The sequence below is a fragment of the Stegostoma tigrinum genome, chromosome 23, assembly GCF_030684315.1.
Source record: "Stegostoma tigrinum isolate sSteTig4 chromosome 23, sSteTig4.hap1, whole genome shotgun sequence".
Classification (NCBI taxonomy): domain Eukaryota; kingdom Metazoa; phylum Chordata; class Chondrichthyes; order Orectolobiformes; family Stegostomatidae; genus Stegostoma; species Stegostoma tigrinum.
This window is the reverse complement of record NC_081376.1, coordinates 41384259-41412187: the sequence shown is the minus strand read 5'-3', so window position 1 is coordinate 41412187 and position 27929 is coordinate 41384259. Positions and strand designations below refer to the sequence as shown.

General features: G+C 41.4%; 1 long non-coding RNA gene across 2 annotated transcripts in view; it reads left to right on the top strand.

Annotated features, from left to right (window-relative positions):
* The first annotated feature begins 3372 nt into the window (after nucleotides 1-3372).
* LOC125462483 (uncharacterized) overlaps nucleotides 3373-27929 on the top strand; it is a 53716-nt gene continuing 29159 nt past the window's right edge. For both annotated transcript variants that reach the window (XR_009447145.1, XR_009447144.1), the window contains exon 1: nucleotides 3373-3833. This is a non-coding gene — a long non-coding RNA (uncharacterized LOC125462483). The remainder of the gene's footprint in view (nucleotides 3834-27929) is intronic.

The following is a 27929-nucleotide window of genomic DNA, read 5'->3' as shown; positions in this document are numbered from 1 at the left end:
TATGTTAAGCTGCTCTTAATTCAACTCTTAAAAAGATATTCTGACTCAGTGTGGAGACAGCAATGAGCAATGCCTTTGTCACGTATAATTATATTGTGGGATGGTGCAATACCAAAAGGGGGAGATCACAGTTTCACATTTCAATATATTCACCTCCGCCTTGCACCACGCTAACTCAACAGCCCCATAAATTCGAGACAGTGACACAGACCATGAACTTTTGTGACGGTGTCAAATAGATGATGGTGAATTGGTCATCTATTTTCTATCTCTTCCATCTCTGCTTTCATTCAATTCAAACTTCCTCTCCGTTTTGTTCTTACACACAGATCCTCTGTTCAAACAAACATGCAGAAACGTCACCAGAACTTTTGAAATGTACACATTTTCTAAATTATTTTCAAGAAGAACAGAAAATACTAGATTACAAAGAAACTATTCCATGAGCAAACTGGTGTGAGTGAATTATAGAAAACTGGACACTCTGCTCACTTTCAATTTAAACTTAAACTCACTGAACTACAGAAAACTTTTGCATCCAGCCATTAGCTTTTGGTAATGACTCTCTTGAACCACTTGTCTATGAATATACTGTGACATTGCTCTGATGGTTGTTGTCACCGATCTTCAATGTCCCCATATCAGCATTATGTTATATCCCTCAGAATTCCAATGTGAATTGATACCATCCGCATTTAGCATTATCCTCTCCAAACATTGCAATAAATAATCCAAAAATGACTTGCCTTCCTGTGAAGCTGTCAAGTTATCTTTGGTTGAGTTGGGGGGAACCACATGACAGACGTAACTCTTTCTGTATATTTTGAGAATGGGCAATATTCATTTCCTGAACACAGAAATAAATAACATGTAACAGTTTAAATAGCTGGGGTACTTCTGAAAATTCTTTGGAAAATGGAACATCAGGAAAAGAAACAATATTATTAACATAAGGAAACTAGTTTTAAATTATGTACTCAAATGTGATACTCATGCAAAGTTATCATTTTTAAATGTAGACTTGCTTTAATCAATATATTTCAGTGTGTAATATCTTTCAGATAATGTGAAAAATGTGTTCATATGAATTTGTATTTGTGTGTGTCTTTGGCAGCGAGAGGTCAGCAACAATGATGCTGCAGAAAAATACAAACAGCAAGAGGTTAGATCAAATGTTCTCAGAAGGGTAATTAGGTTTTCTCAGAGCCAAGAAGGAACTATTAATTCAAAAGTTATGAGGTTGATCATCCCTCATAATGGAAATTGAGACTTCAAAATTGAACTTTTCTAATTATTATTCTATAGGAGCAGTTTTAATGTCCAATGCATTGTGGATTACAGACTATTTTGGGAGTGGGTGCACCAATGTGAGGGCATCATTGCTAGGGAATTTTTCTTAATTTAATGAGTACTGTCAGGTCAGATTTAACACAATGTGGATAAAAGTACAGTAAAGTTCTCTCATTCTTGTCTAAACACAACCGTAGCATACTTCACTACGCTGGAATTGCTTGTAATCACATTTTGTAACAGGCAGCTTTAAGACCTCTCTGACTAAAATTGTCAAGGGTTAATAATGAGTGCAGAATTTAATATATTTTAGCATTGCATGTCCTTATACACTGAGAGCTAGCCCAATGCTGTTCATATTCACTTACTACAGTAAAGGGGTTTTCACTCTATCAGTAGAGGGCAGATTCAAAGCAGATCTGAGAAATAACAGCAGTGACCTAATGTATACACCCATCAGCTTAGAATGGAACTAATAGAAACAGGCATGTGAACTTTAGGTGATTTCTGTCCAAAGTTTCACTGTAAGATCTGTTACCGAGGCAATATCGCACTGAAGGCACTGTCTTGCAAATGAGGTGTTATAACAACAGCCTTGTTTTCCCTGTCAGGTGGATGCAAAAGCTTCATAACTCTAATGACAGTGGCATCTTCCTACTGTCTGGGCAACATTGATCTTTCAGCAATGGAAAAAATTCATATTATTTGCTCATGTGTTTCATTACTGTTGTGGGAGCTTGCAGTGGGTAAATTGGCTGCTACGATTTCTACATTATCCTAAGATGCTGCTTGGCCTGCTGTGTTCATCCAGCTCCACACTTTGTTATCTTGGATTCTCCAGCATCTGCAGTTCCCATTATCTCTGTTTACAAGAAAGAAAGATTGTTCTAAGTTTTGATTATGCATTCAATGAGGTGTGGACATCACTGGCTGGCTGGTATGTATTGTTCTGATTGCCCTGGAGAAGGTGCAGGTGAGTTGTCTTCTTGAACTGCTGCAGCCCAGGTAGTGTAGGGGCACCCACAGAGTTGTTAAGGAGTCCTGGGATTTTGACCCGGCGAAAATGTAGGAATTATGACATAGTTCAAAGTCAGGATGATGTGTGACTTGGAGGAGAGCTTGTAGGTGGCAGTGTCTGCAATTATCTGCTGCCCTTGGCCTTCTAGATGGTAAAGGTGCTGTTGAAAAAACTTCAGTGAGTTGCCGAGGGAACTAAAAACTGTCTCCTTCCACCTAACTGCAGGAAACTTCTATTTTGATATCAGATATACAACAAGGAAAAGTTACAGTTGCATCACTGTTATAACTAAAACCATAACAGTGTTTCTCCCACTCTTTGAAAATATTATTGGTTCTGGATGTGTATTTACTGCTTTAGACTTCCAATTCTCTTCATGTGAGTGAGGATAGTGCCCCTGGAGAGGGTTGGTATGGATGTTGGAGAGGGTCAAACTACGCCAGGTGTCAGTCATGACATGGGGCTGCTTTCAGCACAGTTAATCCAAATTTCATCAGCTCGTGGTCCCCAATATCAGCTTTTCTTTCTCCCTGGCACACCATCAACCATTCCATTGTCTGCCTAACTTTCGATCACCTTCTTGCTGCGCTCGGGCTCCACCTATCCACGCACCCACACCCAACCCCTGTTATAAGCAAATATGCTCCCTTTTCCTAGCTGCCTCTGGTTCTGAAGAAGGGTCACTGGACTCGAAACATTGACACTGCTTTCTCTCTCGACAGATGCTGCCAGGCCTGCCAGTTTTCTCTAGCAGTTTCTAATTTTGCACCAGTTGCTGTGCAGTGTTTTCACTTTGTTTTAGAAAGCTCTGGTTAGTTGATGATCAGGGAAAGTCAGTTTGATGAGAGTTGAGGACATGGAGGGCCTTGTGCTGTTTAACAACTCTGAATCTGTGAAAGGGAGGATTTACGAAGGGAGCTGTCTGGGTGACAGGATTTGTCTCTAGGGCTCCCCCTGCAGTTGGAAAGCGGAGAATCTGCAGCCACACTTCTTGACGTCTCCCTAATTTCTAGGAATGCCCCTTCCGCGTTACTATATTTGGAGGTGACTTCTTAGGGGGGGAATAGCCCATTCAGTACAAACCCGGACTTTAGGGCAACTATATTCACAGCCGACTTTAAAACATTGGCTCTCGCAATAAAAATGTGTCAATATTGGCCGCACAAGGAGACGATAACATTTCTAATGGGCGACGACTGACTGAGGAATAACAATTCGGATATTTGGGGAAATAATTCAAGCAGTGTTTTTATTTTAAAGTTTTTGTTTGTAATTCCGTCTCTTTCTTCAACATCCCCTCCCCTCCAAATCATGCTCCCTCCCCCATAGCAGACATTCAGGGGTAAAAAAAAGCTGGTGGCGTGACCATGTAGAAATCTTCTTTCAGCAATGTGATCTTTGGGAAAAAAAAGTCCATAATGACTCAGGGTTTGCTGTGAACGAGCGGGCGAGAGATCACTCGTGTTCGGCGGTACAAGGGAGGGAGGGAACTGACGCCGGAGCTTCGAAACTTCTCAATCCGCGTGTGAGTATTCGGTCTGATTTTTTTTTGAACGTTTTCGCCTCATTCATAAACGTTCGTCCTGGGTGTGTGACAACGGCAGACGGAATAGTAGAAACTGGGGGTGTTGGCATTGAGACAGTGGCGATATAATAGGTAGATATCATGGAGGGCCGAGGGAGGAGGTGAAAAGGCATTTGTTTTTTTAAATATGTAAATAAAATTGTCAGGACAGATTTGGACGTAGCATTGCAGTACCATCTATTCACATTCTGGCTGCAAGGGGCTCCGAGAGAACAGATGGGAAGATGGGACCAGTTTCTTTTTGTTTTACGTGAATATCATATAAATCTATGACACTTCACGTAGACAGTGACTAGACTACTCGTGGTCCCTTGGTTATGATCGAGTCTGATGTAGGTAGGATCTGTCGCCCAAGTATAATCGCCGTGTATGTGTGTCAGTGTGGTTTAAAACGGCTCACGCAGTGGGGACAAATACAGTATTCCAGTCTGTTGCTCAATGCCGACCTTCTGGAAGTTGCGTAAACAGATCTGTGGTGTGGCAGATTTATTAACACTTCCTATCTCGAAATTCTGACAAGCGCAGAGCCTTTCTTACAACGCCACTGATTAAATAAACATAAATACGTCTGTCAGGCGCTGAGATTTGGGGGGGGGGGAGGATTAAAAAAGTCAGAGGCGCAGTTAAACGTGTGAAGGTAACGTGTAGGATGAACGTGCGAAATGTAATGTACGAGATTAATGTGCGAAATTAACAACGCGCCAGTGATTAACAGGTGGCATTTTAAAGAAGCCCCGGAAAAATTTAACATGCGAAGTTAACACGTGAAATTAACATGTGAAATTGAACATGTGACATAAACATGTGAAATGCCTGGGCCGCCCCGTTTCCAAATTGACAGCTTTGCCAATTCCCCAGACGGAAACTGGACTAACCAGGTTCGCTGGTTTTCTCTCTTTATTTGTAATTTGGGAAGGGAGGAGGGGACGTGGGTGGGGAGGGGTGTGGAAACAGAAAATTAATGGTCGGCTAATCAAACAATTCGGAGAGATCTAGGCACTTTAATAGATTTGTAAACAATCGGAATAAATAATGGAGGCATTTAAACAGTTCGGTGTAGTGTGAGAATCGCCAGGCTCTTTGGCAGACTATCGGTAGGGCATTTTGTTGCTGCAGACCTCCGTGAAAATATTCAGTTTTACCAACTGTTTAAAGAACGCCAGGAATTTTTTTTTAAAGTGTAACAGTCGAGAATGGTTTGAAATATTCACTGCGTGTTAGTTACACAATCGATACAGTTTCAGTTTCAGAGGAATGAAGTCTCCTGTTGCAGTAACAAGACGGTGTTTAGTATTTGGAATGTGTACAATGCGTGCGAGCGATAAGATATCGCTCTCAAGACGAGCAGCCGCAGTCTCCAACTCTTCCCTTCGAGATTCAGTTGTACTGATGCAAGTCGGGTCGGGTGACTGACTCGAAGAACAGTTTGACAACTCGCTCGTGTGCCGAGGACTGAGGATGTGGGGACGCTGGGCAGATGGATTTGTGTGTGTGTTTAGGGGAGGGGGAGTGGGGTGCAGAGGCAAGGGGGTTTAAAAAGGATGAGCCGATATGGGAGTGAATCCTGGAGCGGGATTTTGAGGGCGAGATGAGATGTTTGAACAGGAACCAACTGGCCCGCAAAGTCCCGCTTTTGGACTTCACGTTCTCGTCTGCAAGTTTAAACTTCAGCCCCGTTCCGGGCCTTTTGCATGAGGAATATCCTGGGAGTTGGGGAAAAAAAGGTGTGAATAATCATTAAACCCGTGGTCGCATCTTTCTTTTCGAAACAATGTGACAACGAAAATGTGATGCAGCGGTTAATGATATTGAGTGTTTTAAATGATCTCAAAAAGACTCCCCAGATGTTGTTAAACTTTCTCTTGTTTCAGTCAAGATTTAGCATTGCTTTTTAATTATTTTAGCTGCTCTTTCCAATTATGTTAATTCAGAAAGTGCTAATTTTTTAAACTTTCGCTTTAAAATCACAAGCTGAAAGGTGTTCCATCCTAATTCAGTAATTCTTTACTAATGTTTTACATTTTTAAAAATACTATTTGCGCTTTTTAAAACAGTTTGAAAGAAATGTCTTTGGGTTGACTTTAATTGGAGAGATTGACATGCAAAACTGCAGGGAAGGTGAGAGATCTTGAAACAACCTCGTTACAAAATGGGATTAGCATCAATATGTATGTCCTTAGCTTCAGTTAGGTCAATAGCTCAGACTATGTTTAAGAGTACGCACAGTTCCGCAGGGAAAGTGAGGGACTTTTGGGGGCAGGTGTGTTTCAGCTACACAATCATAATGCCCCTAAAAATCCTTATTGTTCCTGCAGTAATCATCCGTGGTACAAAATTGATTAGATGGATCACAAAAGGTGTTGTTTGTGTTGACAATTTTAACCTATACGTTTCATGTTTTGCCAAAATTATCTACATTTCTCAAGTTAGCTATCATAATGAGAGCAACATTTTAAAATCCTATTCAATGTCCTTAGAAATATTTGTGTTTCAGATTTGTCAATGTTTTGAGTAATGCAATTTTATTTGGGCATGAAAATCAACATGATGGAAATGTAATATCCAGTGCAATTTAGGCAAATTAGGGTTCTCTTTCCAAGTTTGTCTCTTGCATGTTATTGCTGGCAAGGGCCTGATGAAAAGCTTCAACTTCATGACTCTAATTACGAATGATATTACCTCTATTTTAAAATGGGATAAAATTGAAGGCAAATGTCCCTTTTTTAATGAAAGCAAAAATTACTCATTAAAAGTACCTATTTTTAAAATAGGTTGCTAATCTAATAAGGAAAAAAAAGGACTAACATTGACAAAGCAATTTTCACAATGACTGGACCCACGGTTTTTACAGTTTAACAAAGCTGTAGTGAAATACTTTTGACGTGTTTTAACTGTTATATTGGAGATGTGGCAGCCAGCACAAGAATAAGAAAGCCCATAGGCCAATAGAGACAGGACAGAATAGGATAACTTATTTCAAAGATCTGATTAATAAGTCTTCTTCTTTAGAATTGTATGGAATTTTGCCACAGGAAATAGCACTTTTTTTTTGGTTCAAAAGTGGCCTCTTATTGTTGACTGACTTATTTTCTAATGAGACTTTGTCAAGTCATTGAATTTTGTTCTTCATTCTGTGTTTTCCATCAGACATGAAATTTGGGGTAATTGGTTATATTCCTGTATAGTCAGTGTTCTGTGTTTGTGTGATTGCTGTGTGGGCTGGGTCCCAGTACAGCTGACACCCAGATAGTTTATCAATAGTTGACAGGGATGTGAAAGGATATCAACAAACAGGAATAAATTGTGTGGTACCGGCAAACTTCATAAGAAATATTTTAAATGAAAAATGTTGATATTGACTAGTTCATATACACAAAGTACATATTGTGTTCCACATATTCTAATATGTATTTTAAGTGCTTTTATGTAAGTGTGCATTAGCAGAGTGTAACTAATGTCTTAAACTTAAGTGACACCTACTAGGTACCAACCTCTCAATATTATTTAATTGTAGTTCCAGACTATAAACAAATATTGCTACCAACTTGTGCAAAACTTCGTGGATTTTTTTTGTTTCAGGTAAATATTGCATTCTTGTATTTTTTTTCAGTTTGACAGGAATTATATATGCAATTTATTCTACATTTAATACTTAAAGCATTAGTTTACAAAGGAAAAGTGAAAATTGAGGAATTGGTTTCGGTTTAACACTGCTGCTACTCACAACAGACTTTTTTGCAAATTACTTTTTCCAGTTTTTGTTAATTATGTTGTCTGTGACTGAATGGTAAATTAAAATAATTAATCAACCTGACAGAAACTGCTCTTTGAAAACAGTATGTGTAGGTGCGCTCTGTTGAATTGGGTGTAAAGCTAAAATCAAGGTCTGGAATAGCATATTGATTTCAGATTCATTACAAAAAAAACTGGTGAAAATAGTAAGGAAATCAACAACCACTAACATTGGCAGGGTTGAAAAATTGCTGTAAATGCCAAATAATAATCAGATTTTGTAAATGCCCTCTTTTATATTTATAAACCAAAATGAACAGAAATTAAAACATGATTTTCAGGCAGACGCTCCCAGACACAATCTGCAAACAATGCCAGTCTAGTTTGCAGTAAGCTTTGCACTTGACAGTTGATTAATTTGTCAGTAAATACAATTGATTGATAGACACTGCAAGCCTATACTTGCTTCAACTGTGAATCCTGTAGTCTGACTAGGTCCGAAGAGTTAAAGCAAACCTTTCTTCACTCTCTTGTTGCTCTGTATTAACTGAATAATTTGTTTTGAACTGACCTCTCAATTTAGCTGCTGTAAACGTAATAATTGTGTCTCACTGTTACAGAGTTCTGTGGCAAATCTGAATTGGTATTTGGTAAAATGAGAGGAAGAATGTGCTGGAGATAGTTAACATTTTTAAGCCACAAGCGATCCCAGACATCTGAATGGCAGTGCATGGACAAAAAGAGGGACATTATTTTAATTACCTTGTCGTGTATATTTTATTTGCTGGCTATTATGAGGGAATGTATTTTAAGACCCACTTGCTGTCAGGAACCAGTATCCATTTTCATAGTCAATCAAATTAGACTGTCACATGGACTGTCAAAAATTACAACTATTTTCCCAATATTAATTATAACTTTCACTGAGCCTGACCTCAGTGTAATTAAGAACTCATGTATAAATTTTTAACTGACTTAAATGATAGTAAGAGCTGGTCATATGACAGTGCAAGTAAGGTCACAGTAACACCCATCTTTTTGCTTTATTAATGGGCAATAAATTGCTTATTTTTGAGTTTATTTCTATTTGACCTGGAGGGGTCAATTTATTTTTCACTCCAGTTCACAGAGCGGGTACACATGCCATTTATTGGTATCCTTGTACTGCTGCCATTGTACAGTGTTACATTTGTATTTTCTAACAATGTTTACAGTCACAGTGTTGCCACTGCTTTTTAATGTAGATTTGATTTAATGGATGAAAGCTGATTCCAACAAATAGCTGAACATAGTACTGATTGTGCATTGGCATGATGGGGAAATGACGTTGCTTCTTCCTTGATTCTGCAAAGTTTGAAATCGGAGTGATGATTGAGAATTTTGAAGAGATTAGAGAAACATAAGCTTCATTCAATGATGTAGTTACTATATAAATAATGTGCTCCATCATTAGATAATGGGAATTATCTAATTATCAGAGATAATGGGAACTGCAGATGCTGGAGATTCCAAGATAATAAAATGTGAGGCTGGATGAACACAGCAGGCCAAGCAGCATCTCAGGAGCATAAAAGCTGACGTTTCGGGCCTAGACCCTTCATCAGAGAGGGTCTAGGCCCGAAACGTCAGCTTTTGTGCTCCTGAGATGCTGCTTGGCCTGCTGTGTTCATCCAGCCTCACATTTTATTATCTTATGCTCCATCATAGTGATGTTTTGAGATAGAAAATTCAGTATAGGTACCACTTAACCTGTTTGGGGGTGGGAAAGCTGGGGCACACGTTGCTATTGTTTCAGAGATAGTAGGAACTGCAGATGCTGGAGAATCTGAGATAACAAGTTGTAGATGTGGATGAACACAGCAGGCCAAGCAGCATCAGAGGAGCAGGAAGGCTGACATTTCAGGCCTAGACCCTTCACTGATGCTGCTTGGTCTGCTGTGTTCATCCAGCTCTACACCCTGTTATCTCTGTCGCTGCTGTGACTGTTTTGTCAAATTCATTTGAAGAGAGACTAGTGGAATTGAACATTCCCCGGAGGGATGGATGATGCCTCATTCGTACTTTGTACGTGAAAATCTCAAATGTAAAACACAAATGCATGGCATAATGTCGAAACAGACTAGCTGGGCTGAAGGACCTGCTCAGATATGATTTAATTATATATGTTTGCATCATAAAAAGAAATAATTTTGATTGGAATGGGAAACCTCCACACCTGACATTACAGTCATCCATGTATCATAATGAGCCTCTAGCAGCATTGACTAAAGTGGCATTGTGTCATTAAATGCTGTAACAAGATGCATGGGATTCCCTCAGGCACCAGCAGAGTCAGAGCAAATAAAATAGATGTGCTGGCTTTTTTTTTGCTTTTTAAGTATGGTAAAGGCTGTTTAACTGCTTCCCTGGATGATAAATTCTGAAAGGCAACACTCACAGATAATATTACGAGACAGAAAAATAATCAAAGGCAGTTGCTCAGTTCCCAATTTATTATTGCCATTTTGTGAAGTACATTTGTTAGATTACAAATAATGAACATGCTCACCTGTAAATATTAGGCAATTTAGCACAGGAGTTAAAAAACAAAATTTCTTTCCCACAATAGAAAGGTTAACTTTTGTGTGCCCAATTCCTTGTCCTTGTAACAACTGAAGATGTTTACTGTGCACTCAGCGCAGCAATAGATTTATTATTGTTCATGGATGTGAACATCATTGGATAGGCCATCAACTATTGCTTGTCTCTAAATGTCCTTGAAAAGGTAGCAGTAAGTTACTTTCTTGAGAACTGTATGATGTAAGTGAAACCATGATGTCTTTAGGGAGGAGGCTCCAGGATTTTTTTTCTTAACCCCACAGCAGTGAAGGAACAGGTAATGTTTCCAAGTAGGAATGCTGAGTGGCTTGGAGAGAGACTGGCAAGTGGTGGTGTTTCTGTATATCTACTCAATAGGATAGTGCGGGTGTTCAGCAATGTTAATGTCACTAAGTGTCAAGGCACAATAGTTAGATGCTGTCATGTTGGAGATGATCGTTGCCTGGAACTTGTGTGGCACAAATGTTACTTGCTACTTACCAGTCCAAGTTATCCAGGTCTTGCTGCATTTGACGTAGGCCATTTCAGTAACTGTGTGGCAAGATGTGTAACCATCCATTTCTGATCTGATGATGGAATGAACATCACTGATGAAGCAGCTAAAGGCTGTTTGGCCTAGGACACTACCGTGAAGAATGTAGGACTTTGATTGACCTCTAACAACCACAAACACCTTTTTTCTTTTATGCTAGGTATGACCTTAACTAGTGGAGAGTATCTCCCCACCCCCACCCCCACAGTTTCCATTGTCTGCAATTTTGTCAGGACTCTTTGAAATGTGAAGCAGTGGCACAAAAACATTGCAGAAATAAGAGGATGAGACAAAGAGAAGAAAGAGCAGCCAAGATTTTTAAGAAAGAAGTCAAATAGGAAGAGAATACCAACAAAAAGTACAGATAAAGTGAGAGCATCAGAAAGATTATACAAGAAATGAAATGATACAATGATTGAATGAAAGAAGTAGTAACTCCACTAAAGTAAATACAAAATGCATACAGCAAGTGATAGTAGGTTGAAAAATACAAAAGAAAACATCACAAATAAACTAACTGCAAGCAATACATATAAACAAAGAGTAGAAAAGTCATGTATAAAATGGTGATGGCAAAGAATTTAAAACAAATATGGCACAACAGAAGCATATTACACATGAAAGCACTTTCAAAATAATTATACGGGGAAGCATTCATAAAATGAAGTACTTGTGGCAACTTTTATCAGGTAATTAAAACCAAAGTCACCACAAAGCTGCCATTGCTTTAGAATAAAGTAATAGTGTTTGCAAAAGCTAGGGCCAATCAAGCTCTCATATGTACTTGAGTGTGTAAACACAGTAAAAATATAATTTTCCCTATAGAAATAAACTGCCTAGGAACAGGAGATCATTCTTGCTCATTGAGAAATGCATAGAAATTATCAATTCACTGGCGGGTGTCACACAGTTACTTGTGGCAAATTGATCATTTTTTTTAATTGCATTTTTATTTAAGGACAAGCAAATTAGTGCATATGACCCATAGTGGTGTTCTGCTGCCAAGATAGATTGACTGACTTCTTTTAAAATCATTTTTGGGATGTGAGCATAACTGGCTGGCCAGCATTTATTGCCCGTCCCTAGTTGACCTTGAGAAGGTGGTGGTGAGCTGCCTACTTGAACTGTTACAGTCCACCTGCTATGGGCTGACCCACAATGCAATTAGGGAAGGAATTCCAGAGTTTTGACCCAGCAACTGTGAAGGATTGGTGATATATTTCCAAGTCAGGATGCTTAGTGACTTGGAAGAGATCTTGGAGGTGGTAGTATTCCCATATAGACGAGCTGTCCTGTTTTAATGCCCACGGTCTACTTATTGTAACTGAACACAACCTGAGGTCAATTTTAGACTAATTGCTCTTTGATATATCTTGAGTTTTAAAAAAATGGGCCGAATAACATCTATGTTGTGACATTCTAGGATTCCACAGGGTAGTTCTTATTGCTGAAGAAGTTTCTTTATAGATTTGCAGCTATTATGAACTCCCACATACCAGAAGGAACCAACAATAAATAATTGGAAGCCTAAGCAGAAATTGCTAGAGAAACACAGCAGTTCTGGCAGTATCTGTGGCGAGAAAGTAGAGTTAGTGTTTTGAGTCGAGTGACTCTTATTCAGAATAAATAATTGGCATTCCTTGTATTTTCATTCTATTTGATTCAATATTAGGCAGAAATTATTGTGCTTGAATTGGAACAGATGCACATCAAGTTTTGTTTTATTGTTGCAGGTACAATTACTAGTGAAGCGTGTGTTGGTTAGTTCAGTTGGCTGGATGGATGGGTTGTGATAGAGTGACACCAACACCATGGATCCAATTCCTGTGCCAGCTGACATTGCCATGAAGGTCCTACAAAACCATGAGGGGTATAGACAGGGTGGATAGCAAAAAGCTTTTTCCCAGAGTGGGGGACTCAACTACTAGGGGTCATGAGTTCAAAGTAAGAGGAGGAAAGTTTTTAAGGGAGATATGCATGGAAAGTTCTTTACACAGAGGGTGGTGGGTGCCTGGAACGCGTTGCCAGCGGAGCTGGTAGACGCAGACACGTTAGTGTCTTTTAAGATATATTTGGACAGGTACATGGATGGGCAGGGAGCAAATGGACACAGACCGTTAGAAAATAGATGACAGGTTAGACAGAGGATCTTGATCGGCGCAGGCTTGGAGGGCCGAAGGGCCTGTTGCTGTGCTGTAGGTTTCTTTGTTACAACCATGACCCTAACCTGTGGTGTAGTGATCCTCAGGTTAAACTCACCACCAGTCATTCTCTGTCTATTGAGAGAGCAGCCCAATGGTCCTCTGGGACAAGGTGACTTGACTAGTGAAGTAGTGGTATTTATATGGGAAACAGAGAGGATTTAGTCTCCAGGTGAAGTGAGGGTTGAGTACTGCATCAAATGCATATGTAATTCTGCCCTCATCTTATTATTGTGCCTTTTAAATAGCATATTGTAAGATGCTGAGAAGTAAAGTTGCTTGGAGCACAGGAGTATTTAACAGTACAGGGTAAGGAGCTGGGTGATGTCAAAATTTAAGTCGCCACTGGTGGAAGGGTAGAAACACATATTTATGTAGGCTGTCACTATTTCAATTTATAATGGACTGGTACCGTTTGAAAAAGGTGACAAAAGGAAGTTTAACTTTTTTATAGACTGGATTAGTGGAAACAATTTTTGGGCCAAAACGTCCTGTCTCCTGACAATCTGAGATGGGCCAAAATTCTAACAAGACGAGCATTAGTCCTGTCGTTGGAAGTGGAAATTGCCTGAGAAATTTCCCAAGAATGTTTACATTTATAGACTCAGAGGTTTGCAGCATGGAAACAGGCCCTTAGACCCAACTTGTCCATGCTGCACATTAAACAAATCCCATTTGCCTGTGTTTGGTCCATATCCCTCCATACCTGTCCAAATGTTTCTTAAATGACAAAATTACACTGATTTCCTGATGCCCTTCACCTTCGATGAATGCCTCTGAAACTGAGGTCACTGCAGAGACTTGGACCAGACAAATGGGATTTAACTTTACACTTGATCTTCAAAATGTAGGATAGTCTAATAGTTGTGTAATTCACCAAATAAACTTAACCAATCCCATGTTCAACATCCTCCCCCTGATCATTTGACTACCTCTGAACTCGAGTACCTCCCAAGTCACCTGACTGGCTCCTTAACCCCAATACCCAACCAACCTACTTCACTCACTCAAACATCACCCATTCACAGATCCACACTCATGCTCTTGAAGACTTGGGCTTTTCAAAGCTTACCTGATTACAGAACCCACTTTTTTTTTTAAGAAATGGAGGTGTGGCTATTTTTGTCCTTTCTCTTATCCTAGATGGAGTTAACTTGGAGATGTTGTGTTGCCTAGTACTAGTGTAGCCGGGATCAGAAGATCCTGGAAGATATGACTTTGCAAGGTTAGCTTAAACTTTGTGGGCAGCGGTAATGTATCCAGATATTCATAGATTCTTAGAATCCCTACAGTGTGGAGACAGGCCCTTTGGCCCAACAAGTCCGCACCAAACCTCGGAGCAACCCACCCAGACCCATCCCCATATAACTCACCTAATCTGCACCTCCCTGAACACTACAGGCAATTTAGCATGGCCCATCCACCCAACCTGCACATCTTTGGACTGTGGGAGGAAACTGGAGCAAATGCACACAGTGGGAGAATGTGCAAACTCCACACAGACAGTCACCCGAGGCTGGAATTGAACTTGGGTCCCTGGCGCTATGAGGCAGCACTGCTAACCAATGTGCCACTCAAAAAAAAAGGAACGCATCATGAATTTGCATATCATTCTAGACTCTTCAGAGTTAATTTTTCAGGTCCATTGATCCTTTCTCAGAACTGAGTCATCACTGGACCCGAGATGTTAACTCTGATGTTACTCCACAGATGCTGTCAGATCTCCTGAGCTTATCTAGCAATTTCTGTTTTTGTTCCTGATTTACAGCATCTGCAGTTCTTTCAGTTTTTGTTCGAGACTCTTGACTCTTAAAGAAACTATGGCACTTTGATACAATGTAAAATGTGTAATAGCCAACTTTGTTCTTGTTGCACCATAACCTTTGTTATTTAGGATCCACCCTGTGATGCCCCCGGATATGTGTTTTTATTAAATTACTTTTTTAAGTAGGGAAAATTATTTCCTACTTTTCTTTACACATAATATAACGTTTTTGAAGCTGTGCTATTTGCAATTTTAAAATTCACTGCATTCAAGGACATAGCTCACATACCTGCGTGAGAGAAATGAAGTTGACCAGAGCTGTCATCCCTGACTGTTACCCAGCAGGCTCTGAAAGAAGAATGTGTCTGTGGTTGCCTGTGTTTAGTGGATGAACATGAAGCTATCTTAAGTGCTGGAGGCCTCATGTTGAACACTCCATTGATATTTGTTTTTCACATGCTTCCAGTTGTGCAAGCGACAAGCATGGGTGCACCTCTGCCCCCTGAGGAAGAGCTGGTCAGACCTTGGCACTGACATTCTAACTCGGATCAATAGTTAGCATTCTTTTTTTTTCTCTGAGAGTTGGATTTTCTGTGCTGAGTGATGTTGCTGTGCTGTTGGCTTTTAACTAAAAGTTTAAAAATGTATAGAGCCCTAATAATGTCTTAACCTTTGATGCCAAAGTTGTAAAAGATTCTTTTGTAGCAGTTAGTTATTGTGGAGCTAGTCCTGAAAATTAATGATTGGGACACTTCACTCAAGGCACTAGTAATTGACAATATGAAGGGTGTTTTTGTCCAAAGCTGTTCTGTTTCATTCCAGATTCTGCATAGGTGAACTGCAAAAACCACATGGAATGCATGTGTGATCTGCCAGATAACACTTTCTCCAGGCTGACACTCAGTGGCAAATGCTTCAAGCAATCCTACTTGTCTAAGACATCACATTATTGGATAACATTAGTTTCCTTACATTTTGAACAAAAAGTGTGTGTATATGTAGGGGTTAAGACCATACTCGTTTCTTCAACATTTTTTTCAGCTTGATCATCTGATTTGTTTGAATTAAAATCTTTTTGAAAGCAAAATGTGAATTTAAATATTTCTGTTTCTAATGACTGCAAAGTTAGCAAATGATTGCAGATCAAAGTGCAACAATATTGATTGCTACAAGCTTTCACTCTGTTTTGATTTCCTTGCCTTCATGTAAGTGCAGACTGCTGTCTCTTTAATAGACAATCAGCTTGTAAAGGTAGAATATAATTTTAATTGGTTGAGTGAAACAAATGTGATTTATATTTTTTAAAAAAAGCAAAATTCAAATTTTAAAATGTCAACGCATTTGATAAACCTGTACAATCATATTGATTAGAATGAACTATACTTTTGCATAAATAATATGTTCACACAGTCTCTTTAAAATGTTATTAATTTGTAATATATTGCATTTTGAAGTGGTAGTGAATAGTCATAATCAACCCGGATGCATTGTAATAAACTATTTATAGATCTGAAAACATGATTATGTGCAAATTACCGTGGTACAAAATGAAATGGTTTTCATTGAACTTCTAACAGTGGTTGGATCAATAGGCTGCTGCTTTCCTACTTAAAACTCCATTTAAAGCCATAAGGATCAATTATGTGACAGACCTCACATGTAATCCATGTGGTTTCTGCAGAGCAGCTATGCAGAATCTGAAATAGAAGGGCCGAGCTCAATACCCACTCTCATTATATATTCATTTACTGTTGCTTTAGGATTAAATATCCTGTTGCTCAGTTTCTGGAACTAGTTCTGGCATAACTGCAGTGAGTACAAAGTGAACCTTTAAAACTTTTGGGATTAAAGTTTAATACACTCTGAAGCTTCCTTCATTTTTTTTACTTTGTGACAAACTAACTGCACAGGATCATTTTGAAGCACAGACAAACCACACGCAAGCTGAATATTTTTTTGCGGATTGCCGTACTGTGTGAAGGGAAATTCATTTGGTCCAGCCTGTCATTTATTTCCTCGGTAAAATCCAGGTTTCAGCTACAGCAGTGTAAAATGCAATGGGAAGCAAAAGCTCTTCCATGAAGAAGTAATGGCAGGAAAGTCAGTGGGTTAATTTCTCAGCTGGAATCTTGTCATGTGCAAATTGGCTGTCACACTTCTGACATGACAACAGGCGCGACACTTTAGAAGTGTTTGGTTGGCTACAAAGTGCTATGGGGTTAAGTGCATGGATTCTTCAGATCATACTTGTGTTGATGCGTGGGTCAGAGATAGAGAAGGCAGTTTAAGGATTGTAAAACTGAAGCTATTGGCAGAGTTCCCCTAGCTTATTAGCAATCAGGTGGCAGGCAGTTAAGGGAGGGAGGTATGGCAGGGGGAGCTCCACAGTGGTTCAGTGGTTAGCACTACTGCCTCATGGCATCAGGGACCTGGGTTCAATTTCACCCTTAGACTGACTTAGATGGAGTTTGCATGTTTCCCCCTGCCCCCCCATGTCTGAGTGGATTTCCACCGGGTGCTTCAGTTTTCTCCCACAGCCCAAACATGTACAGGTTAGGTAAATTGGCCCTGGAAAATTATCCATGTTGTGCACGATGGGTGGATTAGCCACAGGTAGGGTGTTGGGTCTGGGTGGATGCTTTTCAGAGGATCAGTGTGGAATTGATGGGCTGAATGGTCTGCTTTTCCACTGTAGGGATTCTATGACCTCCAACCATATGACCGATTGGCCACTTAATGGATCAACTGAGAGTTATTTGCCACTCAGCATGGTCATTTTGCTGACTTCAGGAGGACCTGCTGCTATGTGAGAGTACCAGTACAAGTATACCCTGCCAGCCTTGAGCAGTTTCCAGGAGGAAAATCTTGGTAGCTCACAAAGCAATTTCCCCACCCTCCTTTTGCAATGACCACCATGTTCCTAAGATGCTGACGTGGTAACAGCTGGCTGCTCTACCACCCCATTACTGTCTGGCACTGGTCTCCCCAATGCTCCTCTTTGACAGCAGCCTTCGTACCAGTCCCCACCAGCAGTGGTGGCACTAAGCTGTTGGTCCTGGGAATCAGTCACTCTTTGTATGGACCATCCTCCTCAATTAGACAGAAGTCCCAGTCACTAGTGATTACATTGGCTGGCAGCAGCAAAGCGTTGCCTGGGGTTTTGCTGCTCACTTGGACAAGGTTGGCTCCTGCTTTCTGATCCTGGTGCTAGGACTTTGAATGACGTATTCCAGAAGAAATTAAAAGTTGCGTCGGATCGGGTGTGAGAGCAGTCCAAAAAGCCGTTGCGGCAGAGGAGCGAATGTAATTCTCACCTCTGGAAAACCAGTGGCATGGTTGAGTGTCTACTTTCTCTGAATGAGAAACACTGGAATGTTCAGTCAGAATTGATGTTGTTTCTTTAAAGCAGAATTAGCATCTGGATCGGTGGATTGGTGAGAGGGACTTTATTCTACTTGCATGCCAAAAGGCATAAGCAGTAAGTGATAAATAGAGCTGAGCAATCCAATAACCAATGGATCAGATTAAGCTCTGCAGTCCTGCCACATCTAGTGGTGAATGGTGATGGGCAATTAATCAACTCATTGGAGGAGGAGGTTGCACAAATATCTCTATCTTCAATGATGGATGAGCCAGACGCACCTGTGCAAATGGTAAGGCTGAAGCATTTGCAACAACCTTCAGCCAAAAAGGCTGAGTGGAAGATTCATTTCAGCCATGTTCTAGTGGCTGGTGGTGTCAAGACTGTCTTAAGCCAATTCAATTCACTCCATGTGATATCAAGAAACAATTTGGAGACACTGGAGACTGCAAAGCCTTTGGGCCCCAACCACATCCCAGCAATAGTACTAGACTTGTGCTCCACAACGTGCCATACCCCTAGCCAAGCTCTTCCACTACAGTTAGAACACTGACATCTTCCCGACAATATAGAAAATTATCCAGGTATGACCTTTCATTAAAAAACAGGACAAATCCAACCCAGCCAATTACCGCCCCATTAGTCTACTCTTGATCATCAGTAAAGTGATGGAAGGTGTCATTAACAGCACTATAAAGCAGCACCTGCTCAGCCGTAACCACCTCAGTGACGCCCGGTTTGGGTTTTGTTACAGCACCTGATCTCGTTACGGCCAAGGTTCAAACGTGGACAAAAGAGCTGAATTCCAGAAGTGAGAGCAACAGCCCTCAAATCAAAGCTGCATTCGACCCAGTGTGGCATCAAGGAGCCTCAGCAAAAATGGAAGCAAAGGGAACTGGGGACAAACTGTCTGATATAACAAAATGTGGAGCTGGATGAACACAGCAGGCCAAGCAGCATCTCAGGAGCACAAAAGCTGGCGTTTCGGGCCTAGACCCTTCATCAGAGAGGGGGATGGGGAGAGGGTTCTGGAATAAATAGGGAGAGAGGGTGAGGTGGACCGAAGATGGAGAGAAAACAAGCTAGGTAGAGAGGAGAGTATAGGTGGGGAGGGGATAGGTCAGTCCAGGGAAGACGGACAGGTCAAGGAGGTGGGATGAGGTGGTAGGTAGGAAATGGAGGTGCAGCTTGAGGTGGGAGGAAGGGATGGGTGAGAGGAAGAACAGGTTAGGGAAGCGGAGACAGGCTGGGCTGGTTTTGGGATGCAGTGGGGGGAGGGGTCAAGCTTGGTCCTCCGACACTTCCGCCATCTACAATCCAACCCCACCACCCAAGCCATTTTTTCCATCCCCACCCTTGTCTGCTTTCCGGAGAGACCACTCTCTCCGTGACTCCCTTGTTCGCTCCACACTGCCCTCCAACCCCACCACACCCGGCACCTTCCCCTGCAACCGCAGGAAGTGCTACACTTGCCCCTACACCTCCTCCCTCACCCCTATCCCAGGCCCCAAGATGACCTTCCATATCAAGCAGATGTTCACCTGCACATCTGCCAATGTGGTATACTGCATCCGTTGTACCCGGTGTGGCTTCCTCTACATTGGGGAAACCAAGCGGAGGCTTGGGGACCACTTTGCAGAACATCTCTGCTCGGTTCGCAACAAACAACTGCACCTCCCAGTCGCGAACCATTTTAACTCCCCCTCCCATTCCTCAGACGACATGTCCATCATGGGCCTCCTGCAGTGCCACAATGATGCCACCCGAAGGTTGCAAGAACAGCAACTCATATTCCACTTGGGAACCCTGCAGCCCAATGGTATCAATGTGGACTTCACCAGCTTCAAAATCTCCCCTTCCCCCACTGCATCCCAAAACCAGCCCAGTTCTTCCCCTCCCCCCACTGCATCACACAAAACCAGCCCAGCTCGACCCCCTCCCTCCACTGCATCCCAAAACCAGCCCAGCCTGTCTCCGCTCCCCGAACCTGTTCTTCCTCTCACCCATCCCTTCCTCCCACCTCAAGCCGTACCTCCATTTCTTTCCTACCTACCACCTCATCCCGCCTCCTTGACCTGTCCATCTTCTCTGGACTGACCTATCCCCTCCCTACCTCCCCACCTATACTCTCCTCTCTACGTATCTTCTTTTCTCTCCATCTTCGGTCTGCCTCCCCCTCTCTCCCTATTTATTCCAGTTCCCTCTCCCCATCCCCCTCTCTGATGAATGGTCTAGGCCCGAAACGCCAGCTTTTGTGCTCCTGAGATGCTGCTTGGCCTGCTGTGTTCATCCAGCTCCACACTTTGTTATCTTGGATTCTACAGCATCTGCAGTTCCCATTATCACAAACTGTCTGATAATTGGTTTCATACGTGACACAAAGGAAGATGGTTGTGGTGGAGTTCAGTCACCTCAGCTCCAGGACATCACTGCAGGAGTTCCTCAGGGTGTCCTAGTCCAAATTTTCAGGTGCTTCATCAATGACCTTCCCTCCATCAGTTGCCAGGATTGGAGGGTTTGAGCTATAGGAAGAGACTGAATAGGCTGGAACTATTTTCCCTGTAGTGTCGGCAGCTGAGGATTGACTTTATAGAGTTTATAAAATCGTGAGGGGCATGGATAGGGTAAATAGACAAGGTCTTTTCCCTAGGGTGGGGGTGTCCAAAACTAGAGGGCATAGGTTAAAGGTGAGAGGGGATGGATTCAAAAGGGACCTAAGGGATAAGTTCTTCATGCAGAGGGTGGTGCATGTGTGGAATAAGCTGCCAGAAGAAGTAGTGGAAGCTGGTACAATTACAACATTTAGAAGGCATCTGGATGGCTAAAAGAATAAGAAGAGTCTAGAGGTCTAAGGGAAAATAGGACTAGATTAATTTAGGATATCTGGTTGGCATGGATGTGTTGAACCAAAGGGTCTGTTTTCCATGCTGTACATCTCTGTGATTCCATAGGGTCAAAAGTGGGGATGATCACCAATATTCAGCACTATTCACAACTCCTCAGACTTTGAAGCAGTCCATGCTCAAGTGCAACAAGATCTGGACAATAATCATGCTTGGACTGACAAATCAGAAATAACACTCATGCCCTGCAATAGCCATCTACAGTAAGAGACAATCTAACCACTACCCCTTGGCATTCAATAGCGTTGCCTTCACTGAATACCATGCTATCAACATCGTGAGGGTTACTATTGACCAGAAACTCAATTAAACTTACTATACAAAGACTACAAGAGCAAACCAGAGGCTAGGAATACTGTGGCGAGGAACTCTTCTCCTGACTCCCCAAAGCCTGTCCACCATCAAGGCAAAAGTATGTGTGTATAAGGCACAAGTCAGGAGTGTGATGGAATACTTCCTAGTTGCTTGAATGGGTGCAGCTCCAACAACACCCGTGAATCTTAACACCATCTGGGACAAAGCAGCACACGTAATTGGCACCATATCCACAAGCATCCACTCCCTCCTCCACCAGCACTCAGTAACAGCAGTGCATACTATCAATAGATGCAGTACAGAATTGGCCAAATATTCTTAGCACCTTTCAAACCCCCAGCCACTCCCACTAGAAGGACGAGGGTAACGAGGGTGGCACGGTGGCTCACTAATGAGCACTTCTGCCTCACAGTGAATGGGACCCGGGCAACGAGGGTGGCAGGGTGGCTCACTAATGAGCACTTCTGCCTCACAGTGAATGGGACCCGGGGTCAATTCCAGCCTCAGGCAACTGTCTGTGTGGAGTTTGCACATTCTCCCCGTGTCCTCCAGGTGCTCCAGTTTCCTCCCACAGCCCAAGATGTGCAGGCTTGGTGGATTGGCTGTGTTGAATTGCCCATAGTCCAGGGATATGTAGGTTAAGTGAGTTAGCCATTGGAAATGCAACGTTACAGGGATAGGTTGGGGGGCTGGTGGTGAGTCTGGGTGGGATGACTCTCTTCAGAGAGTCAGCATGGACTTGTTGGGCCAAAGGGCCTGTTTTTGCACTTTAGGGATTCTATGAAAAATCCCCTCCAAACCACTCACCATGCTGACTTGGAAGTACATTGCCGTTCCTTCAGTGTCGCGAGATCAAAATCCTGTAATACGTTCCTTAAGGATATTGTGGATCAAACTACAGCACATGGACTGTGGTTCAAGGAGGCAGCTCACTATCACCTTCTCAAGGGAAACTAGTGATGGGCAATAAATGCTGGGCGCAGCAGTAATGCCCATGTCCGATGAGTGAATAAAGCAAAACTGAAATTATCTTAGAATCCATTGTTGGATATATGCAAAAAGTTAATGAAAATGATGTGGCGGGGCTACAAAAAAAATTGCAAGTTGACTAGGCACGGTCAGCATGGTTTCAAGAAAGGAATGTCCAGTTCAACTAATGTATTGGAGTTTTTGGAGGAAGGAATGTTCTTTGGATATATTGTGCATAGATTTCCAGAAGGCATTTCATAAGGTGCTACATCAACAATTAATATGCAAAATAAAAGCTTCTGGCTCAGGGGGTAGCAAATTGGCATGGATAGCAGATTAGCTGAATAACAGGAAACTAGTCGCTAATGAGTAATTTTCTGATTAACATGATGTAATAGCTGGTGTGCCATGCAGTTGTTCATGAGGTCTGCACCTTTTTCAATTTATACATACAACTTGGATGAAGAGACCTAAGGCATGGTTACTAATTTGCTGATGACACCAAGACAAGTAGCAAAGCAAGCTGTGAAGAGGATAAACAGAGGCTACAGAGGGATAGGATAAGTGAATGGGAAAAGATCTGACAAGTGGAATGTAATGTAAAAAAAGTGTGAAATGTCCACTTTGGTAGAATTAAACACAATATCTGAATGGAAAACGTTGTAGAAGATCTGCATGTCGTGGTGATTGCAAAAAGGCTAATATGCAGGAAGAAATCAACTAAACTGACAGAAAATGTTCACTGTTCCGCGCTGTATTGTTCTATGTTCTATGTCCTATCTATAGTAAGGGGAACAGAATACAAAATTCAGGAGGTTGTGCTTCAGTTATACAGAACACTGGTGAGATCATATCTGTTTGCAGTGTTGTTCTCCTTAGTTATAGAAGGGTGTAAATGCATTGGAAGCAGTTCAGAGTTGATTTACTAGACTAACACTGGGCATGGGTGGATTATGTTATAGGAAAGGTTGGATTGGCTAGATTTGCACTCACTGGAAGATTGAAGGCTACAAGATCCTCAGTTGGCTTGATAGGGTGACTGCAGAGAGGGTGTTTCCTTTTGTCAAAGAGGCCAAAACTAGGGGTCAAAGTTTAAAACTAAGGAGTGACTTGTTTGAGGCAGAGATGAAGATTTCTTTTCTCGCTGACTGGCTAGTGTCTTTGGAACAATCCTTCAAAGGCAGTTGAAGCAGAGTCATTGAATATTTTTAAGGCAGAAAAGCAGAGACTCGTGATAAGTAAGGGATTGAAAGGTTGTTGTGGGTAGTTGGGAGTGTGGAGTTGAGATGACAATAAGCACAACCATGGTTTTACTGAATGGTGAGTGGACTTGAGGACCCAAATAACTTATTCGTGTTCCTAACTCTTTTTTTTTGTTTTATCTTTTTATTGTTGGATGAGGAATGGTCATACAGATAACAATGCCAGAAAATGATTTACAGCACTTTTACACACTGCAGTTGATCTGTGCATCTTATTAACATAAAAGATTAGTTTTGTAATAGTTTTCACATCAGCGGTAACCAGGTATGCTTAAGTTGTTTCCCTATGAGCTTCAATTGCCTGTGGTAATTAGTCTCGAATAGTTTGGAATTCTGTATTTCTCTCTATTTAGCAAGTTTTTTCCATTTGACGCCCTGAATTTTGAGGTCAGTTAATAAAATGGAAGGCATTGTTTGTTTAAGTCTCCTTGCGGAGATCTGAATACATAATCTAGCCTAACACTGCCAGTGCACTGCTCATTGAAGAGCAAGAGAGCTCACCCCAATGTCTTAGTCAATATTTAATCGCTTAAACACCATCACTGAAGAATTGACAATCTGCTCGTTCATCTCATTGCAGTTTTTGAGAGCTTCCGGTGCACTAATTAATAGCCACCCTTCTTGCATTATGACAATGAAATGCTTTTTGAGTGTAACTAATGTCTGTGAAGAGCTTTGAGATATCATATGATCATGAAAGGGGTTAATTAATTGTTAATCTTTTACTTGGTTTGAGGTAGGATTGATAATTTCTTTTCAAACTGCAGCCTCCGCGAGAAGCTTTCCTCTACAATCTTTCTATGAACCAATGAAATTTATCCACACAGGAACAATGAGGCTAAGACTCGGGCAGGAAGTATGAATACCATTAGCATCAGATTAGTGTCTTAACCATCAGGCGTTAATTTGTTATCTTAATTCAAAAGCTACACAATGTGATCTGTCTATAATCATGTGAATAGGCCCATTATACAACCAGTACGATCACAATATTGTGTTTGGGGCACATAGGTTGCAGGATGACAATTACAACAGTACATCCTGTCTCTTAGCATAACACTGACACAAAAAGTGTAGAAGATAACCTGTATGATGTGTTACTTTGCCTAGCCTAGCCTTTGCCTAGCTTTCTATCACAGTGTGAATGGGAACTGTTGATGTTGTGCTGTTTGGCGATAATACAGAATACTGTTTGTGATTGGATTGGTGTTTCACTTGGGTGAAGACTAAAGGTTTGAGATGTTCCTTAAGAACATTTAATTTGAAAACAACAGGAAATAGAGGTACTGATTTATTTTTATTTAATGTATAAATCATGATCAAGTTTGGAGATTCACTGTATTAATTACAGACCATCCATGCCGTGTCTAATTATTCACTGCACATATTAGATAACCTTACCTCAGTTAACAGACACTGGTCTCTGGCACCACTGTGTGACGTATGTTAGATGTGGTATGGGGTAGGTGATCATAGCATTGAGAGAAACTTGCACCCATGGAGAAAACTGTGGTAAAAGATGAGGGTTAGTTCTATTGCTACTCCAGCTGGAAAATTCACTGATTCTGCAGGAGGTCTCATTTTTGATTCCTGTGTTTTGCTTGCTTTTCTCAGCAGGTTGATTAGGCACACAGAACTGGCTGCAATGCCTACATTGGTGAAAGGGTGGAGAAACTCAGTAAGATAAAGATTGATATTTTTAAGAAAAGTATTTAAGAGCCTCATTGTCTAACTTCCAACATCATCTTCCATCTCTGATACCAAGTGCCTATCCACAATTGCAGTCCCACCGCAGGGTGGAGGGCACCTCTGTCACAATCACATGCCATGGGTTTCCTATTCCAATACTTAGAATGACTCCAGTCACAAAATGGGATGAGTTTGAGGAACCCGCAGTAGTTGCAGACAGAAGGAGCTGGGGATCAGAGGGCGGGTGGGCGGAAGTGGGTTGGTGTAAAAACAAATGGTACACCCAATTTTGTTGATGCTGTGATAAGCAGGACAGGTTAAAATTGCTCACAGAAGTTTTGCTATACTTTACTGTCACTCAGTGGTCGTGCATAGACCTAATCCAACTACTTGGTAAAAATAAAATTCCCTTCTTCCCGAGAGAAAAGGGCTCCCTATAATTTCCAAAGCTTTGTTCATTGAATTCATAACCAAATAAAAGCAATTGTAAATATGTATGGTGTACTGAATGAGGATCACTCCCTACCCAGCAGCTTATGTTGTATAGTTTTACAACTTCTTTAGGTATTTCAGGTAACAGGAGGCAGCATACATGTGACACCCTCAGAAGAAAGAAAAGACTCCAGGATCAAGTAGAATCTCCTCACTCAACCTGCTCAAACAATGTTTCCCAATTATAATACAATCTGCTGCATCTATTTAAAAATGACCCTGCCAATGCCTAGTCAGTTCTGTGCCACTTAATCAAAGAAAATGACCTTAGGGGTGGGCAATAAAGGCAGAGGGATGGATAATAAACATTGGTCTGGCCTGCAATGCCATCATCCCTTGCACAAATAAAAAAGACGAGGATGATTCATTGGTCAGCGACTTTTGTATGCACATTTCCTCAAAAGCCCTTAGGGCAGCAATTTTACATAAATGGCAATGAAATTTTCAAGATGGTTCGATCTGTGTTATAGAGGATGTAGAGTAGACAGTTTGATGTTGTGTAAACTGCAGTTTAGAGTACGTCAAGAGTAATGAAAATGTCTCTGTGTATAGTCTACTGATAAGTTGATAATTTGATTAAGTGTACAAAATCTTAGAGAAAATCATTTCCTGTGGATAGTCATTGCATTCAAGTATGGAACATTTAACTCTATAATGTATCAGATTCATCACAGTTACAGCCTGTCCCTTGCACAGTCATGGTCTTCATCATGCATGCCTGACAATGCTAACTACTTTTCATTCCAGCAGCATTAATCATTTTCCCTCTACTAGTTTGCTGTTAAACCAAGAAAGTAATGCACACTGTCATTACTGCGGTGACCCACCCATACATGTCTATGAATCGCTTTCTTGTGTTTCACTTAGCTTTGAAGAATCACGAACCAGAATGACAAACACAGCCAGACCGAAGAAGGATACAGTGAGAAGGGGAGGTACAGGAATCTGTGGGGTCCAAGTCGAACTTGTATCAGCACCTTTTCATGGATCCAAAATTTGTAGTTATGAAAGAATTTGTGTTTATATGTAACCTTTCACACCTCTGATGTATCAAAGTGCCGTACAGCCAAGTGCTTTACAAGTAAATTGTATACACTGCTGTAACTTCAGTAACGTGGCAGCCAATTTTCACGCAGCAAGGTCCACCAAAATAGAAATGACCAGATCATTTGATAATGTTGTTGATACAGGTCAAAGGCTAGCTTCGATACCATGGGGCACGTCCTTGTTTTTCAATGCAGTACCAAGGAATCTTTGATATGAAACAGCCTCAGTTTAATGTCCCAGTAAAACTAGTAAGGTGTTTCGATCAGAATATTAGCACAGATTATTGCAGCACATGAATAGGAAGTGCTAAGAGGGCTCAGGGCCAAATGCTGGCAAATGGGACTAGAATAATTTAGGATATCTGATCAGCATGGATGAGTTGGACCAAAGGGTCTGTTTCGGTGCTGTACAACTCTGAATCTATGCTGATAGTTAAAAGGTGAATTTTCTGGGGTTTGAAATTGGTGCTGAGCTGCAGCGTGAAATGAGATCATAATGAATGGACATCATATTTCGTTTACACTATAATTATTTTGGTTTTAAACTGAATAAGAACAAAAATTGGTATGTTGTAAAATGAGCTGATGATTTGCAATGAGCATGTTTGACACAACTGGTGAAGGTCAGTTTCATTTCCTGTCTGTCTCAGCCCTACAGACTCCTACTCTGTGTCCAGTTTACTGATTTGAGATGCAACAGTAGTGGAATGATGCAGTTGGCTCCTTGACCCCAGGGTGAGTAAGGCTTAAGTCGACCAAGGTCCTCACCATCTCAGTGGATTCTCAATTACAGCAGGGATGTCCTCATACGTGCAAGTTCAGTTTGCATCTCTAGTCTCATCGTCACCAATTGCACATAAGTAGAGCCATTGGGCAGAGATATCAGAAGATCCAGGTGCCCAGGGCAGCACAGTGGCTCAGTGGTTGGCACAGCTGCCTCACAGTGCCAGGGACCCAGGTTTGATTCCAGCCTCGGGTGACTGTGCAAACTCCACACTGACATTCTCCCTGTGTCTGGGTGGGTTTCCTCCAGGTGCTCTGGTTTCCTCCCATGGTCCAAAAATGTTGTAGGTTAGGTGGATTGTTCATTCCAAAATGCCCTGGGGTGTGAAGGTTAGTTGGATTAGCCATGGTGGATTAGGGTTATGGAGGGAGGGTAAGGGGGTGGATC